This window comes from Manis pentadactyla, chromosome 4, assembly GCF_030020395.1.
Source record: "Manis pentadactyla isolate mManPen7 chromosome 4, mManPen7.hap1, whole genome shotgun sequence".
Classification (NCBI taxonomy): Eukaryota; Metazoa; Chordata; class Mammalia; order Pholidota; family Manidae; genus Manis; species Manis pentadactyla.
In genome coordinates, this window is record NC_080022.1 from 39,028,863 (window position 1) to 39,045,993 (window position 17,131).

Sequence of the window (17,131 nt, forward strand, 5' to 3'; positions counted from 1 at the left end):
TATGTTGTATACTTGAAACCAGTATAATATTGTATATCAACTATATTTCAATAAAAATTTGTATCCAAAAAGCAAGGTAGTAATAACAAAACAAACAAATAAAAAGAGACCCCAGAATGTTCTTTCCCTCCTTCCATCATATGAAGATACAGTGAGAAGACAACAGTCTGAACTAGGAATGGGTCCTCACCAGATATCAAATCTGTCAGTATTTTGATTTTAGATTTCCCACCCTCCAAAACTCTAAGAAATAAATGTTTTTGGTTTGTTTGTTTAAGCCATCCAGTCAATGGTTATAGCAGCCAAAATTTTTGTTATGGCAGCCCAAATGGACTATGACACTGGGCAGAGTTCTTAGGTCTTTGAAAACATGAAGTAATTTCATCTCATTTTATGATCCTATAAAAAAGAGGACAGAACAAACATGAGTCAACCACAAGATCCTTTCAAAATATTCCCCCCAATATTAGAATGCTGGGGGTAGAAGGAACCCATCTTGGCTTCCTTTCCTAAGAGGAGAAAATCTGTTTCCTAATCCTGCTTTGAATGGATGTCCTGATAAACCTTGGACACAGACATCTCTATATGCTTCCAAATGTCCAAGAGACCATTAATCCAATAAACTAGATGCCAAGACAACAACTGACTGATTAGCTAGGCTGATTTGTAGATGTGTTTCCTAATGCAGACAAGTGCTATTTTCAGGCAAGCAAATAGCTCTTCTATCACCTTACATTTTTCAAATACTCCCTCCTCGCTAACTTGAAAAAATAAGACAGTATCAGCACAGCAACGAATGCCAGGAATTCCTTTTATGGTTTCATTTCAATCTGCATGGCAAGTGTAAACTCTGAGCAAAGTAACCTTGGTTATGAAAAATAAGGAGGCAGCATCAGGATTGATGGGCCCCACTATTAGAATTTTATTCTGACAGGCAGGAAAGTATGTTGATTCTGAAGGTTTATTGAAATGTTGTCCTGAATGCAGGCCAAATGGGAAATACTTTCCTAGGAAGACTTATTTCCATCTAAACAAAGGGAGCTTTGTTGCTACATGGCATTTACCTAAAGAGAATAACTACTTCCTAACAAGGTCTTTTAAACTCAAACCTTGACAATGAACTTTATCTGATTAACCTCAAAACCATATGCCCACTAGACTTACACCAAAGAATCAGTGACTCTGGCATGGGATGATGAACATCAAATTCAGTAAGAAATGTTGTAGAGACTGCTGACAAGGACACATATGTCCAGGTCAGGGTGACTGAGCAAGGACTGAGTCACAAAGTGCAGAGGATGTCACCTTTGTTCTAATGGGCAAAGGGGGCACTTTAAGTAACTCAGGAAAAGAGCTAGGGCTTGGCCCAGGCAAAAGTGATTTGCAAAGGAGACGAAGTGCCCTTCATTACTTACCAGGCAGTTTCTCTCCCTCCTGCATCTCTGGGCTTCCCTGCAGACATTCATCCTTTGTAGTGACCTTGCTCTTAGTTGATAGTCAATATCTTCACATTGGGACTGCTCCTTGGTGGTAGGCCATTGATGGTAGCTGATTAGGACCCTATTTGCTGAATTCTTGCAGGTACTGGAGATAAGCCATCTGCAACTTAAACCCAGACTGAGGCCCTGTACCTAGGAGAACCAGAGCCAGTAGTAAATATCAGGGGCTTCACACTAAGAGTGGGACTGGAGAGGAGCCCACAATGAGCTCTGCTGTCCTAATCTAATTCTGTGATAAATAGCATATGTATCAGAAAAATATAGGCATTAGATTCAGAATATGCAACCTCTATTAAATGTTCATTATATGCCAGATTCTGTGACGTTATCCTCTTAACTACCCTGTAAGGCAGGCGTTATAATTCTCATTTTAACTGATGGGGAAACTGAGGCTTACAAAAGGTAAGAGATTTGCCCCACAGTCATAGAGCCAATAGATTGCTGACCACTTCAAGTCTGAGTCTCCTTCTCAGTAAATAGGAGATAATAACTTTAGATCAGTGTAAGGATTGAGATACAGCACTTGGCATACAGTGAAAGTCCTACTTACCTGGGCAAACTCATGTCCTGTACTTCCTACATTTTGGTCACACTTAACTACACTCAACTGCCTGCCTTCTGACCAGGATACTTGCTCCACATCATTCCTTGTCCAAATTCTACATATTCTCTATTCTCATGTTCATTTCTTCAGACTTAACATCTCCCCACAATCTTCCCCACCTCTCACAATCCACTCCACTCCAGTCAGTACTCTCACCATTCTGAAAGCAATGACCACCCTCTGCTTGGATACTTTTACTGACAAGGAATCATTTTTTCCATGAACAGTTCATTTGACCTTTGGTTAGCATTGTACATTTTTAAAAAACTGTTATTTATACATAAATAGGAACTGAGGCAAAGATTTAGTTACAAGCATGTCCACTGCTTATAATAGGAAACTTTAGGATCTGACCATAGGAAGTTTATGTTATGAAACATCTTTATAATGGAAAATGATAGAGCTCTTAAATAGGATGATATAGATCAACTTACTGAAATGGTCTACATCAAACTAAAAAGCTTCTGTACAGCAAAGAACACCATCAGCAGAACAAAAAGGCAACCTACAGTATGGGAAAATATATTCATAAATTATTTATCCAATAAGGGGTTAACATCAAAATATACAGAGAGCTCATACACCTCAGCACCAAAAAACAACCCAATTAAAAAATGGGTGGAGGACCTAAACAGACACTTCTCCAAAGAAGAAATACAGATGGCCAACAGGCACATGAAAAGATGGTCTACATTGCTAATCATCAGAGAAATGCAAATCAAAACCACAGTGAGATACCACCTCACACAAGTCAGAATGGCTACTATATAAAAGACAAGAAACAACAGGTGTTGGTATGTGGAGAAAAGGGAACCCTCTTACACTGTTGATGGGAATGTCAATTGGTGCAGCCACTATGGAAAGCAGTATGGAGATTCCTCAAAAAACTAAAAATAGAAATACAATTTGACCCACTAATTCCACTTCTAGAAATTCACCCAAAGAAAACAAAATCCCTCATTTGAAAAGATATATGTACCTGTATGTTTATTGCTGCATTATTTACAATAGACAAGATACCAAAACAACCTAAGTGTCATCCATCAATAGACCATCAAGAAAAAGTGGTACATATACAATGGAATATTATTCAGCCATAAGAAGAAAACAAATCCTACCATTTGGAACAACACGGATGGATCTAGAGGGTATTATGCTCAGTGAAATAAGCTAGGTGTGGAAAGTCAAACACCATATGATTTCACTTATTTGTGGAATGTAAAAACAAAGCAAAACAGAAGGAACAAAACAGCAGTAGACTCATAGACACTGAGAAGGGACTGGTGGTTACCACAGGGAAGGGGTTAGGGTGCATGTGTGGGGAGAGTAAGGGGGATAAAAGGGCACAAAAATTCTCAATCATAATGTAGGCTTGGTCATAGGGATGAGAGTACAGCATGGAGAATACAGCCAAGATTCTGTAACATCTTTCTATGTTGACAAACAGTAGCTGTACTATTAGGGGTGAGGACTTAATAATATGGGTATCTGTTGAACCACTGTATTTTATACTTGGTTATCTACAGAACTGGAACATGAGCCATTAAAATAAGACTGTATGTCAATAAAAAAAATAAATGGAAAGATATTCATTGATCTATTGGTAAGTGAAAAAAGCAGGTTATAAAACCTAGTAGTTTATACAGCTCTAGTATTTCTGAGAGTATTCCCCTATTATAGTGTTGCCTATGTCTCTATCACAAGAGATGTTCCTTGAGGACAAGGCTTTGACTTATTAATTCTTTATTTATACATAAATATTTATTTATGTATTCATTTCAACAGGTCTTGTCCACATGTGAGCACATATATTAAGGTCTGCAGGCTCAGGCATGAATTAGTCACTCTGACCCATCAGTGTCTACTGTAGTTCTGGGCACAAACCCTGCTTTGGTAAGGATGAGTTAAATTATACTGAATCAGACTGGAATGGATGGACTGGATTAAATAGCTTTCTATATTTTTGTTACTGGATAGGAGTTTAGTAAAAGGCAAAGGGAACTGGACTGACTCTGAAGATCAGTATATGAATAGCAGCTTTACCATTTATCAGCTATGAGATTATTGCCAAGACTTAGTTGCTTCATTTATGAAACAAAAATAATACTGTTTACCTCAAAGGTCTTAGTTGATGATTAGAAATAAAAAAGTGTATAAGAGTTATTCACACAATCCCTGGAATTTCATACAAGTTTAATAAATGGTTCCCAAAGGGACAATAACTTAAGAAGCAAATTAAACAAAACAAACAACAATAAAAACATTGAAACTTAAGTTCTAGTCTACGCCAGGAACTGGGCTTGATATTAGGAACACAGGGATTAAATAATTTTTCCAGGGATTTGCTCCTTTAGGGATCAATTTGCCTCCACTGCATGCACTGAGCACCCCAGGGACAAGATATTGGAGGCAAGGTTGATGCTGTCTCTCCGTGTGATCAGGTGATCACAGGATTGATCAGGTGGTGGCACTGCTGAGACTACCTCACAGAGTGAGAGAGAGCTACTCTCCTTCCTCACCCGGGGACGGGCCATGACTCTGGGTCCCAAGCCCCAGTCCACTCACCACCATGTATTACTGGTATGCTTAGTATGCCAGCACTGACAGTTTTCTTGGAACACAAGACATTCAGGCTGAAATCAGGGCAGACATGGGCAGACAGAGATGGCTGGATAACTGTGGGTGTGCTCATGGCTCTCCCAGAGAGATTCTGATAAGCGTCAGCCTGTGCTATGCTTCTGTGGGGCAGAGAGCAGTAGAGGTTGTCTACAGAACTGGGACATGAGCCACTTGGATTAAGCTATGGATCTTTCCATCAAGATGTTTTTTTCCCAAGACCACAGCTTTTTCTGGTGCCTTGGCATGGAATAATCATTACTTTTTAAATTGCTCTGCAAAGATTCTAGGAGAGTGGGAAACCACATAGGCTCTGGAATCAGAAAGCCCTGTTTTGGAGTACAGTTTCCATTATTAACTAGCTCATGACTTTAGAAAAGACTTAACTTCCTCGAGCCTCAGTTTTCTTATCTGTAAAACAACCTCATGGAGCTTCCATAAGGATTCAGTGAGCTAACAAGCATAAAACACATAGCAGAACAGCAGAATTCAAATTAATTCTATGTACCTACTAATTGGTTCTCCCCTGAAGTTGTTCATGATTTTCTGTATCCATTATAATTATTGATGATGAAAATGATGATGATGATTATGGAGAAAGTCGGTGAATTTAATTAAAAATTTTAAGCATATGATATTTCCAAGGGAAGCAGACTGTGTGGCAGTTAAATTACAGCAAGTTTTTAAAAGGCAGCATGTAGATGTCTGCGGCACACAAGTGAGTAAGAGGCCAGCTACCAACCAATTTCTGAACGTAGGACAGCTCAGCAGGCACCCTCCTGTTTGGAGTGGCGGCCACCTCTCCATTCCATGTCAATGATAATACAGCCCTATACAATATAAACACAGATATTAAAAAAAAGAAAGAAAATATTGAAAAATACTGGGAGCAAATGACTCAACATATTATTGCGGTTGTATTTGGATGTTTTTTTCTCCTTCTCAGTGGATTTTTCTCAGTATTCTAAAATGAGCATTTTAATTAACTTCAATGATTTTTTTAAAGCTTTTAATTTTCAAAGTCCCTGTGAGAGCCATGATCCTTCCTAACTGACCTCTGCCTAGCTCTCTGTCCTTATCTATCGCTCCTCCATCACAGAGCCAAATTCAGAGTTAAGAAGCACTTAAAATTATGTTGTTACTTTCAAATGTGCTAAATCATTTAAACTGAAAATAAACCCTTACAAATACTCATTCAACATTTTATGGAAAAGGAAACCAGTACTCAAGTCTCCCTACACACACAACACACACACACACACTCACACCCCCTCACTTGCTCCTCTTCTGTATTTCCTCAGTTGATTTCAGCCAGTCTTATGGTTTCAATGCCATATTTATGTTAATGACTTCTAAAGTTTACCTCCGAAGTTTATCTCTCTCATCCTTTCTCCACTTCCCCATGTTAGAGAGTGGCACTACCTCTCACCCAGAAACTCAAGACAATTTACCCTTAGTTTTTCCCACTTGACATCTCCCATATCCAATCTACCCCAAGTCTGAACTATCTCACACAGATAGTGCTGCTGTGATCTGTGGGTGCTCTTTGGGGCAGGCAATTAGATGCTGACCCTCTTGGGTGTACGTTTCACCCGGAAGAGCCTATAGAGAACGTGGTACCGCATTGTTCCTTGACACAGGTAATGGAATGCCTGACCAAATATGTAAAATAGCGCTCAGACTGTGTCCCCCAATATCAAGATCCACAGCTTCTTACTCCTGGGATGTGTTTACTAGCAAGCTCTCCTCTTGGGAGCAATATCCATGAGAAATTTCAATCTAGACTACCTTTCACCATTGTGTATACACCTAGCCCATAAGAAATTCATGATTTCTTGCCCCCACAAAACTAGTGGAAGTCAGGGATGCTCCACTGTCCTCTCCTCACCTGCCTTCACAAGTTACTTAAGTCAGCTTTCCAAATTCATAATTCTGAAGAAAGAAGTAATCATTAGCATGTATGTTCCCATATGTTCTCAAACCCTAGTACACAAGTAAAACACTCCAAATAATTCCAAGCACATTCTGACGACAGCCTAAGAAGGGCTGAAGAGTTTCTGCAGCTCAGCAAGCTCCAGGCCAGGGAGCAAGGAGACAGTATTCTCCTTGTGGAGGTGCCCACTCTCTTTCTCTCAGGGGTCTTCTAGGATCCACCTCACTTGTCTAGGATGCTTCCCTAGGCCAACAATTTAATGCTTCAATGACTATGCTTTGAATTTTTAGTCTTCTCTTTATGTATCTAGGAAACAGATGATGGGGTGAAGGTCTCAAGACCAATTCAGACACCATTACAAGTCCTAAAAGAACATATGTAGCAGCCCTTTTTTAGAATATGGTGTGGATATGGACTCACCATCGGATGCTAAGGCGAAATTTCAAGACAAGAGGAAATGTCATTCAAAATTCATTGCAGGATCATAGGTCTGGAAACAGAGGAAGATACTAAGCCTAATTTTGGACCTGCTGAATTTGAGGTGTTTCAGACTGTTTCCAGTATATCTATCTAGACGGTCTGAAGCTGCATATAAGGGTCGGGAGCTCAGGAGAGAGAACCTGGCTAGAATGGAGATGTAAGCCATTAGCATGTAGATGATATGTGGCTCTTGAGAGCAGAAAAGAGTATGAAGTTAGATGAATAAAGCGCTAAAGACAAGCCTTGGGAAGCACCACAGTGTGAGGATGAGTGAGAGCCCACAAAGGTGCCAGAGAAACGGCAGTCAGACAGGTAAGAGGAAAATGACTGAACATGGCATTCACATCCTTCTTTCCCTGGGGGTGTACAGCACTCTCCGTTTTCTTCATAAAGAAAGTTCTTAATGAAGTCATATGAGCCTTGTCTGATGAGACCCAAAAAGTACAGAGTTGGTTGGTCTAGAGAGCCCAGCTGATACTATTTGAAATTCTACTGTATTCTTCAGCCATCAGGTTTCCTTCTTTGTAGCAAGCACTAATGACACTCATACAGATGACAAATGTCCTCTCTGGTAAAAAATTAATGCACCACAATAATTTCCCTACCTGGGGTTAATGAACATGTCAGATGCTGAAAGTGAGTTGTTTGAAGCTAAATTACTATAATCTATATTTAGAAGATTGTTACTGGGGATGGGAGGAGGAGGGCACTTATGGGTGTATGTGGGTGGATATACTTGAAGTTGTCTTTACCTTTGGTCTTAATTTTCATCAGGTCTTTAAAATGCATACTTGCTCAATAGTCTCATAAAGAAGAAAATTTCATCACACAGTCTATAACTTTGGCTAGAACCCTCCTATACAATTATTTTCATTCATTCATTCATTCATTCATTCATTCATTCATTCAATATACTGAACTCCTATTATGTGCCAGGCATGCTGCTATATACTAGAGATAGATGAATAAGACATGATGATCCTTGCCCTCAAAGGGCTCATAATTGTGCATAAAAAATAAAATTATAATAAACTGTAGCATAATACTTTGGGCAAACTTGGAGTGGGGGGGATGCTGTGGTTAAGGAGAGATAGACTTGATAATCCATGTGGAATCCTTTACAGAGTCTGTGTTGCTTCAGACTGAATCCTGAATGACAGTGGGGAGAAACTACAGCAGGAAGAAGAGAGCTGTGCCAAGGCTGAAAGGTGTGAGTTGGTGAGACTGTTATCAGAAACTGAGGACTTTTAGTTTGATTCATCAATCAACAGATTGATGAATGGGGGACCATTCACATTAAAAATGGCCTCATGTTTAAAAACACATTTACTGAATGTATTTAATGCTTATTAACAGTAGAGTATAGGGTTAAGATGAGAAATGGGAGCCAGGCAGACAAGCATAATAATTCTAGCTCCACGCCATCAACCACTTTTGGGATTTTGGGCAGTTTCTATAATCTTTCTAATCCTCAATTTTCTCATCTGTGAAACATAAATAATTATCATTTATAGAGTACTTACTATGTGTTAATAATTTTCAGGTTATCTAATTTAATCTTCAAAACTACCATGTGAGTACAATTACTTGACCCCTTTTACAATGAAGAGCTAAGGCAGAGACAGTAATTCAATGTCAAATTAGGTGGTAAGCAGCAGAGCTAGGATTCTAAGCCAGTACTCGAATACCAGTTCATGCTTTCTTAACCACCATGTGCACCTATTGTGTTGGATAGTTATGAGCTCATGCATGTAAAATGGTTAACACAGCATCTCGCACCAAGTAAGTACCCTATATATGGATACATTGTACCTGATTCATTATTATTATTATTATTATTATTATTTTGTTTTAGGGAGCAGCCTTACGTACTTTATTAGTATTTAAAGATATCATATTTGCCATCAGTCCTTCGAGGTAACTGCTGAGACCGACTCCTTTCACAGTAATTATGGCTTCTTGAGTCAAAACAGTTTTTTCTGGGTCCTAAGGATATGGTTTGTATGTAAGTCTCTCATCTACTGAAACCATGTTTGTAAATGAAATATTAGTAGATTTAAGTTCCATTGTTTTCTCTACAGGATCAGCTACAGAACGTTCTTGCACATATGTTTTGGTTCTTGCTGCACCAATAAGAGATTTCACAATGGAAGGCAGTCCCCAGTCTGTGCTGAGAAATCTATGGCTGTGCAACTTTCCAGAGGGATCTATATGTCTGTCCAATACATCAACTCCAACCACACTTGGGTTCATAGGGTTTGGGTATTTCTGCATTGCAGCTGTTGTAACAGTTTCCCATGGGTGGTCAAAGACGTGCTCCGAAGTCCAGATCTTCATGGTGCCGGGTCCGGGGGCCGCTAGGGCACACTGAAGCAGAGGCCGCACTCGCCCCTGCCCCAAGCCCCAGCCACCCACTGGCCGTGCACCCTAATTCATTATTATTATTTTAATATGACTGGTAGGAATTATTGCTAGTAATTATTATACTATTGTTGCTATGTAGGCCAAACAAAAGAGTAGACTTGAAGCACTTATAAAACTATATAAACTACTAAACAAAAACACAAAAGATTATTTTTCTAACAGTATCTCTGAGATAACAGGTAAAGGTTCAGAGACATTAAAGAAACAGCATGAGTTGTGAACTCAGATTAACACTGAGTTGAAAATCAGCCTGTCATTTACTGGAATGTGGATTTGTGCACATCAGTTCTAACCACTGGACCTCACCCTACTGTGGAAATACAGTTTTATTAACATAACAATAATAATATACATAGTATAGTGCTATTTGAAGGAGCCAATGAGAAACATATAAAAAGAACCTATTGTAATACCTGGCACAGGATTGATCAAGCAGTGGTAGCCATTTATTTATTTATTTTTTATAATAATCATTATCATTTTCATTATAACTTATGTCTCCTGTGAAACAGAAGTAATAACTCTTAAAATACAAATACATGTTTTTTTCCCCTAGAAATTCCTATGGGTGATAATTATGATTTTCAGTGGCTTATGCCACTACCCTCTATTTCAATTTCTTGATGCAACTTTTTAAACAGTCTCTGTTTTCTGTTTTCACCAGCACAGGGAGAGGACAGGAATAATAGAATTTGCTGCTTAAAATAAGATTTCTGCATGAAGGAGGGGAAAAAAAGGTGTCCCTCCATTTTGACAGATTAAGTAATAATTTTATCTACCCCGGGAGAGTCTAAACTGCTCCGGTATAAGAATCGTAGTGGGTGTAGGAGTTATAACCATTGCAAATGACACTTTTCATTTCCTTTGAAAAATCTTCCTGATTTATTACTTTTACTTAGAAATTGTCACAGCTTCTTTTTCTGAGACACGTCCCCTGTCCCCTCCAATATTCATCCCATCAGGCGAGCGAGGAGGTGGTGTGCTGTGAGCAGACAGAGCAGAGCACTGGCACTCCAAATGGTTCTGTTCAGGCTGGGCTTAGGTTGAAAAATAATTTGATTTCTTTCTGTCTGCCCACATCCCATTCACAGGCAGTGAAGGGTAGGGGTGGATGAGTAAAACAATGTCTCTTCCATTTAATAAAAATGGTGTTATCAATTCCGATGAAATAATTTAGAGATAGCACATACACCACAGCAAAGCACAAAGCCAAATAGCAGTTGGTTCCTTCATGCCTCATGGTCTTCGTACGTGCTTTACCTTCTGCTAGAAAACTTACCCCCATCCACAACCCAACATAAACACACACACACACACACACACACACACACACACACACACACACCCTCATCTTTCATATTTCAAATGTCATCTTTCTCATTAAGTTTTTTGCAGGCAGTTTAGGTTGGTTGTTCTTTAATATAGAACATTTCATAGAGAACTGCAGGCCTTACAGTAATTATCACATGGTATTGATAATTGTACTTGTTTCTAGGCAAGTGGAGTGGTATAGTAAAAAGAGCATGGACTTTGGCCTCAGGGAGATCTGGAGTTGAATCCCAGCTCTGTTACCTACTATCTAGTAAACCATGAGCAAATTACTGGCCCTCTTAGAACCTCTGTCTGTAAAATGAAGATGATAAAAAACCACAAGGTAGTTAAAGAGGACCAAATGAGATCACAAACAAAAATACCAAGAGAGCATTTTTTAGCAGTGGAAACACAGAAATTTTAAGTATTGAAAGTCCTCTCTATTTCCCATGCTGAGCTCTCCTACACACCCACTCCCATCTCCATCAGCAATGATAATTTAACACAACTTTCAGTGCTTAACTCTAATATCATGCCCTCTAGGAAAATTTCTCACATCCTTCCAGTAAAGATGAATCCCTTTCTCCTCAGAGCTCTTTAAAAATAGAGATTATGTCCATCTTAATCACTGCTATATCTCTAGGGCCAAAGGTAATTGTAGATAGGCAATAAATAGTTGATTGTTGAATGGATGAGTGAAGGGTAAGTGAATGAATGGATAGTTGTTTTATTCTCTTCTTATCACCCACCCTGCCAAGCATAATGCCTGCAAAAACAGGATGCTCAAAACATCCACTGAATGAATAAAAATATTCCTATCTAGGCTCAATTGATCTTCCTGCTGCTTTTCAAATGTATTAGATAATAGAGTCTTGCCAAGGTCTTCTAGACGTGGGAAGGTCCTCCTTTGGCTAGAGGCGAGCCAGTTTTTGCTGGAGCAGATGGACTGAGCTGTGACAAAAAGCAGACTGGGGCCAGGAAGCTCTGAGATAAAGCTGACATCTTGGCATGGCAGAGGGAGGAGAGCTGAATGAGGAGCGCAGACAGACATTTACGCTTTTCAGAATGCTGGGCTTTGACATGAGTCATCATTTGCAATTTCTCTACCTGGGATGGTGCCCTCTGGGAGCCACTCAGGTCCAGCAGGGGACAGGATGGTTAATGACTAATAAAAAAAAAAGTCTAGTGGATGTCACTGGCCAAGAGGACCAAACTTGGGTAGGAGTGTAACATTCCAAAGATCCACGATCATGCGCAAGCCAAAGGCCTGTTCAGTGGACTACATGCACGTGACCCTGGCATTATGAGTTCTTAGGATAGAGGAAACAATACACTTTTATTAGTTAACCTCTTATGTTTTATTGTGACAAAAGACACATAACATAAAATTTACCATTTTTAGTTGTACAATTTCATGGCATTTAATATATTCACAAAATTGTGCAACTATCATTAATATCTAGTTCCAGAATACTTTCACCACAACAAAAGTAAATCCCATACCCATTAAGCACTCAGTCCTCAGATCCCCACTCTTTCACTCCTTGGCAAACATTAATCTGCTCTGTGTCTCTTTGGATTTGCATATTCTGGACATTTAATATAAATGGAATCACATTATATGTGGTATTTTATGTCTGGCTTCCTTCACTTAACATGTTTTTAAAGTTCATTTATGTTGCAGAATGTATCAGCATGTCAGTCCTTCATATGGTTGAATAATATTCCACATTATGTATGCATATCCTACATTTTGTTTAAATATTAATCTACTTATGGACATTTAAGTCATTTCCACAATTATAAAAAGAGCTGCTATGGATATTTGTGTACAAGTTTTTGCTTGATCTGTTTTCAATTCTTTTAGGCATATACCTAGCAGTGGAAGTACAACATATGGTAATTCTATGTTTAACTTATTAAGGAACCACCACTAAACTGTTTTCCACAGTGGTTGCACCATTTTACATTCCCACCAACAATATATGAGGTTAACCTTTTTTAAAGTACCCATGTATAAATGAATTTATACACATTTTCACATTTTATCCTCCCAGTGTTTATCCTCTCATAATTCTATGAGGAAGGTATTATTATTACCCCCTTTTTCCCCTCATGAAATAAGGATTCAGTAATTTGTCAAAACCCAAGTTTCTGTGGCTGTAAAGCCTAGACTTTGGGCCACAGTCAGGTCTCCTTCCAAGATCACGTGCTCTGGCTGCTCTCCAGGAGAATGTAATGAGCCCCAGAATACACTTCTTGATGTGTCTGCCCCCACCGCAAACCAACAACTTTCAGTCATCTTAAGATTTTAAGTGTCCTGCATATTGTTTTTTCACAGGCAGTATTAGATTTAATTACCATTTCATCCATAGAAAAATTGAGGCTAAAAGGTAATAAGCTATTTATTCAAACTCTCACAAAATTAAGAGCACATTAAGAGTTTACTGAAGTCCATTTAGGTGTATCTCAGAGATATTGTGGGTTTGGTTCCAGACAACCACAATAAAGTGAATAGGGCAATAAAGCAAGTCAAATGAAATTTTGGTTCCCTAGTGTATCTTAAAGTCATGTACATCACTGGGTCTTTTCCAAAGCCTCCCAATCAACACTCTGTAAATGTTCCCTGAGTTCTCACTCTGTCCATGTACAGAAGATATAATTATAGTGAGGGTTATAAGAATGAATCAAATACAGTCTCTGCCTTCAAGGAATTTAGTCAAGGAGGAATCACCTTTGGTCCTTCTCTTCTCCTTAACCTTAATCATTGGTTTCTAAACATCACCATATTCTATCTTCTACATGTCCTGTATGTTGCTCACACCCACATAAGTAGTGCTACCTTTATTGCCCCTGGAACAGAACAGGCTGTTTCACTAAATTACTCCCTGAACTTCATCCCTCTGTTTCATTCTTCACACTAAAGTCAGAATGATCTTTCTATCTCATAGCTAGCTGACCATGTCATACTCATACTTACACCTATACAACTAGCTTTCCAGTAACCATAAGAACATGTCCAAACTTCTCAGTGGAATTTTAAGGCAAAAGCAATTTGCCTATTTCTGACTATTTCTATTGCTTTATTTTTCACCAGTTTTTCTTCCTCCCCAAAACATAATTTTCTTTAGTCTTCAAACTACTTGCATCTTCTCACATGAACCATCCTCTCTCATGCTTCTGGATTTTTGCATAGGTTATTTCTACTGCCTAGAGGACTACTAGTCATTCATAAAACAATTTCTGAGCTACTGCAACTATCTAGGCCCTGTGAAAATATGATACAATTTAGATATGATACCTGCCCTTAAGGAGCTTGCCAGTGGGTTGTAGCCCATGGGTGAAGGTCCCAAGTGTCCTCTACCCTGGTTCCTGTATGTGCATCATTGTGTCATGCTTATTCAGTCAAACAAAGTGCCATTTATCCTTTCCCATGGCATTGCTGCCTGTCAACTGGGTGAATGAATACAACTTCTCAGGGGATGTGATTTCTGAGAAGTGATGATTGCTTTTTTAAAGGCCACCTTTATCCATCCTGAAGGACTGTTTTAAAAGTCATAGTGCCCTTTGATGCCTTCCTGTAGGACAAAAGAACCAAGAGCTTATCTACATGTATATATTCTATTAATACATAATGACTCTCAGGACAGGAAGGAAATAGAACTACATTTCCTTTTTGGGGATTTCCAACAGAACTGAAGAAGGAAAATGGCCTCATCTTAATGAAAGAGGCTGCTCTTGAGAATGTGTTTAAGGGAAGGTTACAGAAGCAATCTTTGAAGGAATATGGACAAAGCACATTTATCATTTCATCCCAGGAAAGTGATTATCTGGAGAAAGGTAGCTTCAAGGCCAGCTCTGCCCTGCTTTACAAAAGGTCCCATTTACATTTCAAGAAAGGACCAGAAAGAATACCCTGCAATGAGGCTACTTTACACAAGGCCTTCTCTGCCTTTCCCACACAGTCTGGCCCTTCTTACTTCAAATGGTATTGCCTCTCTCCTTGTCCATGTCCTTGAACTATGCAGGAACAGAAACATCTCCGCCCAAATCCCACTCTAACTCGGCAGAAAAGAACATTCTGAGACACAAATCTAATTGTGCTGCTTCTTTGATCCCTTTAGCCATGTTTCCCTACATATTGTAAGAGAAAGTTTAAGCTCCCAGCATGGCATTTAAAATCCTCCACATCTTAACCCCCCACCGTTTGCAGCCCGCTTCTTGATGCAGGCTGTTTCTTGGCACACCACTACCGCGTGTTCCCACCACCATGGTACATGCCTAGACCTTGGTGCTATTGCCTCTGCCTGGAAAAGCTCTGTCTCTTCCCATGTGAGTTACTCTGTTTGCCCTTCCAGATCTATTTCCTCCTCTCCTTAGTCTGCCTGTGTCCTGGAGGCTGGGAGGATGGCCTCACTACCTCATGTGGGGTCCCTTGCCTTTTCTCTTCCCATTGGATTAGGCCAATGGCAAGCATGGGCAGGAGACTAGAAGGTAGGAGAAAAGATGGGTTCAGATGTTTATTCTGTCCCTTCCCTTCACATCCACCACATAAGATAGTAATTGGCTACAGTGTTTTTAGGATTCCAGTAACAGCTTCCTCCCCTTAAACCACCAGTCTTTGAGGTGGGAACAGGTTTTACTATTGCCAGTCCCTAGATGTTCCTCCATCCCTGATGATTCTCTTAAGTCTCTACTCATCTTTGTGAACAGGCTCTTTAAAAAAAACTATCTTCGATTACTTTTCGGATACACCATCTGATTCCTGCTAAGACTGACTTGAAAAACCTTTATGACCTGGGGAATCCCTCCTCACCCTTCAAGATCAGTTCAGGGATTATCTCCCTAGGAATTCCCAGAGCTAGTTGCTTCCATGTATCTCTACTTGTACTGCTATCATATACTTACCACACTGTATTTTTATTGGTTCATGATAAAATATAAATACCCTGAGAGCAAGAACCTTTCCTGTATTGTTCATGAAATTTATTCAGCAATTAAAATGGTGTCTGGCACACTGTAAGTGTTCAATAAATGTTTAATGAATGCTTACTTGAAAGTAAGAAGTAAGTCTACATTCTCTCTATATGCTTGGCATTTGGCTCAAAGACATTACCTCAAAAATACTACTTGAACTTTTTTTTTTAAGTAATATTTTCAGGAGTAGATATAGAGGAGGAAAAAGAAGACTTTGGTTGAGAAGAGAATATAAACCAGATAAGTCTCATACTAGCACCGCTTTCTTTCTGTCTCAGGGGAGTTGGGGGAAGAGTAGAGGAAGCATTTAGAAAGGAAACTGACACAAAATCAAAACACTACATACGTCAGGACAGCAATTCTCTACTGAGTATTTTCTATGTTCTAGCTGTGCATTAGCAGTATGCAAATAATTATTATCACTATTGATTTTCCCAGCAACCTGGTGAGACTGGTATTATTATCTCTATGATACCAATGAAAAAATTACTCTCAGAAGTGCTAAGTAACTGATTCATGCACTCACAGCTAGTAAGTGACAAAGTAAAGAATCATACTTACCTACAACTGTCTGGCTTTAAGTACAGTGTTCTTTGGTCTCCACAAGGGGAAAAATATTTAGATGCAGGCTGTTTCTTGGCACACCACTACCACGTGTTCCCACCACCATGGTACATGCCTATACCTTGGTGCTATTGCCTCTGCCTGGAAAAGCTCTGTCTTTCCCTGCCACCTTCACAAGGTTAAAAACTGTGCAAGGTCTGGGGTTTCACCCTACTTTCAAGCTGACAAGATAGTCTGCCATAGTTTTATGGATACTGGCAGGAGATATGAGACTCCTGGGTCATAGACAAAGGGCTCATAGTAATAGCAGTAGCTGCTAGAGTGTCAACATTTGCACTGTTTCCCTGAGGCCCACTTTTCATCAGGCAATCCAAAGAGGGCCAGGTGATACTTGCACACAGAATGGGTTGTGTTATAAGACAGGAACTCTGAGCTAAGGATTTGAATCTTTTACGCTGTGCAGTAAGCACACCTGTTCACAGCTCCAGAGGGAGATGGTATCTCTTATCTTCCAGGGATAATAAACATCCAAAAGATAGTTTGGAACAAAGGCAATCAGTTTCCTTTTGTATGTGAGGCATACAAAAAAGTGGGATATATATGCATTATCTCCTAACACAAACCTCTGCTCTGGCATCTGGGTAAACACTTCTAGTGACAAAGATCTAATCATCTCTTATGGCCACCAATTCAGTGGTGTGACAGGTGAATTCTTCACTGGCT

At 39.4% G+C, this 17,131-nt stretch overlaps 1 protein-coding gene and 1 pseudogene across 2 annotated transcripts in view; both read right to left on the reverse strand.

The window, feature by feature from the left end:
• The window catches only part of AGBL4 (AGBL carboxypeptidase 4), a 1,371,246-nt gene that overhangs the window by 720,722 nt on the left and 633,393 nt on the right, over nt 1–17,131 (reverse strand). The gene's annotated exons all lie outside the window — the stretch shown is intronic.
• Nucleotides 8,984–9,470, reverse strand: LOC130683635 (PRELI domain containing protein 3B-like; annotated as a pseudogene).